Consider the following 3903-nt stretch of genomic DNA (forward strand, 5'->3'; position numbering starts at 1 on the left):
AATGTATTATGGTCTTACTCCCTTTTCAATAAATATGAATAAATAAGGAAGAGACATATCCACTGACTCCTGTAACAATGCAGATTAAATCTGTTCCCTTGCATGCTTCATTCCAAAATATCTGTATCTGCCACCTGTTCCCTCCACATCCTGAACTCCATGCAAAATGACTTTGTTTTCCCAATGTGTCATTCAAATGAAGGTATTCACTCCACGCTTCCCTTTTCAATAAATATGAATAAATAAGGAAGAGACATATCCACTGACTCCTGTAACAATGCAGATTAAATCTGTTCCCTTGCATGCTTCATTCCAAAATATCTGTATCTGCCACCTGTTCCCTCCACATCCTGAACTCCATGCAAAATGACTTTGTTTTCCCAATGTGTCATTCAAATGAAGGTATTCACTCCACGCTTATCTGCAATGCTTGCTCAGCTCTTAGAAACTGCACCTGGCAGGTTGCACAATCCTGCCCAGTGAAAGAGAAATATGGTCAGTAAGTCCTTAACATAACTCTTTCATCTCTCTTCTTACCAGTAGCTTGTCTCTCTGCAGTTTCCTTTTACAGGGTGATTTGGAAGTTCCATTTGATTAGCTTACATTTTATCTCTGGCTGGACATGAAATAACTCCAGACACTGTACTGGAAGGAACATGTTGTTCTAATATCACAGGCACAGCTGCTTGGGCAGAGGAGACTATTAACAATGAGGCATCCAGATAAAGTAGATACCTGCAAAAAATTGCTACCTAATTAGAGATATTCTATCTTGCAGCACAGCTCTGTTTGAGAACCATTTGGCTAATGAAATATGAAATGAAATGGCAAACACACAGATGATCCTTTTTAATCAATCAGTTTAATTAAAAAGGAAGGTTACTACTTACTTTTACTTCCTTTCCTTTTAATCAAGCAAAAATGTAATGTAATTTGTGTATCACAGGCAGCCAAAATAGTAGGAAAAAACCCTGCTGCACAGTTTTATCAGTTTAATCTTTTTCTTCTGAATGTCATTTGGCATTCACGCTCAGAACTCATATGGACAAAATCCTTAGAAAAATATTCAAAGGGAGCACTGCCAGATTTGGTGGCTGTGTCCTAGTTAAACTCTCTTTCCACTTTTAGCTTTGCATTACCAATAAAAGATACCCAAACAAGATTATCCATTGGTGGAAAGGTTGTTTACAGAGGTGTCGATTGCTGTGACAGTAGAGAGGGAACTGTGATTTGTTTAGGGTTTTTTTATGGAAAAGTACCAATCCCTCATCAAATGCTCTTCTTGTTTAGCAAATGTGACTGCAGTGGCAACTGCAGAAGAGCCACTGCGATCTCAGTTTCCTGTTACCCCCCAAGGCACAAAAGAAGCCACTAGCACCAGTTCAGCTGCTTCCCAAGTCCTGAGTCTGTGGCTGAGTATTTCTGCTAAAGAGACACAAGCTGGAAGGATCGAGGACATTTATATTTCATTAGCTGTTCTGAAAGGACTTCTCTTGCTTCCTTACCATGCTCCTTTAATATGATTTTTGACTGGCAGTCTGTCTACATCCAGATTGTCATTGCTTAGAATGTGTCTATTCTGTATCTTCTTGTCCTCAATAGAACTCAAAACAGCATCAAGTGTTTTTAAAAGCTATTTAATACAGGCAGGCCTTCTCATTTAGGCAGATGATGTGACAGCCTATCTGCCTTTGAAGCTCTCTCCCATATGATGAATAGACAATGCTAAGAGAGGGAGAGAGAATATGTGGCAAAACATGGCTACCTCAGGCCTTGGTTTATTAAGAAAAATTGTGATTCTGTGGCGGTATAAGGATAGTCTTCCTGCTACTAGAGGTTGCTGCAGGAAAGAGGACAAAGGAACTGCATAGATTTCCTCCTTCACAATGCCTCTTGCGCCTGTCTTTTTGATTATCATCATTCTCTGTTCATTTCCTTGTGTGTAAAATCACCTTTTTATTGTATTTTTTCTTGGTATTTTCCCATTTATTTTCATCATTTTCCCATTTAATTTCATCAAAGAAGATGAAATTGTCCTTGAAAAATTCTGCAGTGTTTTTGCAATACGAACTCCCAACAATCTGTCTGGATTCACAAACCACTGGATGTCACTTTTGCTTTATACTCGTTAAACAAAACCTTGATTTTTAAGGTAATTTTCTTCATAAGTATAGATGGCTTTCTGATGCAGTCGTTGTGGTAGTAGAGGATGGCTTGTAGTGTCTTCTATTTCTCCATTTCCAGACAACTCTTCTAAGGATTACCCATTCCTCTGTGTTGTATCATAGTAACTGAGGACAATAGCAGTAAAACAGTTTGCAAGAAGATATTGAAGAATAGGGAAGGTTCTCTGGGAGACTTTAATCCAGGTCCCTTCATGTGAGACATTCAGTGAAGAATGGTATGTATATGGGCTCTTTGATCACATTGGAGGTGACCATAGTGCCCTGCTCAGGCTCAAGTAGGAGACAGGAGAGAAACACAGTCTGAAATATAATTTTAAGGACCCCAGAGGTGCAAGATGATGGATTGTTCTGTTACTTTCTTATATTTGAATTATATAAATGAAAGACAGACCTAGCAGAAAGCCTGTAAGGCACATTGATGGCAAATTCTTCAGTGGCTGAGAAAGAAAAACACTGGAAAGTAATTATTACTTTAATATAATATCATGAAACATCTTGCACAGAAATTAAAAATTTTTTTTTTAGTCCAGATAAGACTCTTGCCTGTGTTTCCCAGGAAGAAGGATTTGAATGTTAAATTTTAGTAGTTAGCTGTTGAGGTGGAAACAGCTTGGAACAAGGGGTCAACTGAAACATAAGAAAAACTTTTTACTTGCATAAATTATAAAGGCTTGATGCACAGAATAGATAAGTTGCTGGAAAACTGCAAGTGTCACAAGAGCACAGATGCAAATATGCTTCTGGAGACAGATTAATGTGGAAAATCAAGAAAAGGACCTCTCACTGAGCATGCCACTGGATGGTTCACACCGAGTGAGACAGTGGGATCTGGCTGGATCATGAGGCTATATACTCTCATACCCTTGAGATATGTTGGAGCCTGTTGGCTCCGTAGTTGGAACAGGCTCAAACTTGCATACTAGCAGCATGCAGGCACCAAGGATTCATCTACAGGAAAACTGGGTGCACATGGGTGGTACCACAGTTGCTGCTGATAAGGTTCCAGCTGCCACTGGAGCAAGGACTGATGACTCTTAGCCTGGCTCATGCCTACAGTTTTGTTTATGTGCTGTGTATGCGAGAAGATGTGCTGGTGAAGACGTTACCTTGTATCAAAGGGAGCTGCTGATTGCCCTGCTGTCACTGCTTTGTTCTCTCTGCACCAGGTAGGGCTCACAGGCAGGACCAGGCTCTGCAGCACCCTGAAATCAGCCCCAGGCAGAGGGGTGAGCTCAGCCACACATATGCCACATCTGAATGGCAAACCTCGAGTTTCACATCAGGCTCCTGGACCAGACCAGGACTTTCTAACATATTCCAATGACTGTTTCAGAAAGTGGAGGCAACTTTCACAGGGAAATATATAAAAGGTTAAATTTTGTTACTAGATGTATATATTTGTATATTTATATAAAATATGTATATAAGTAAAGTTAAAAAAATTAAGTTTTTAATACTAGGTACTTGCATCGAAATTTCTTTTAAAAACTTGAGTTATTCAAGATAACATATGTGAATATGTATGAGTAATGTCTCCTTTTTTCAATATGATTCAATTCTGTAAATCCAAAAGTAATGGAATATGGCAATTGGCATCCCAAAAGCATAACTGAGTAATGACTTAGTCATGATTTCAAAAGAATTCTGTTCCTAAAAATACTGAACACATTTTCGTGTATATCTAGAAAGTTTAACGGGGGGGGGGGGGAATAAAAAA

This window comes from Acanthisitta chloris, unplaced genomic scaffold (genome assembly GCF_000695815.1).
Source record: "Acanthisitta chloris isolate BGI_N310 unplaced genomic scaffold, ASM69581v1 scaffold5230, whole genome shotgun sequence".
Classification (NCBI taxonomy): domain Eukaryota; kingdom Metazoa; phylum Chordata; class Aves; order Passeriformes; family Acanthisittidae; genus Acanthisitta; species Acanthisitta chloris.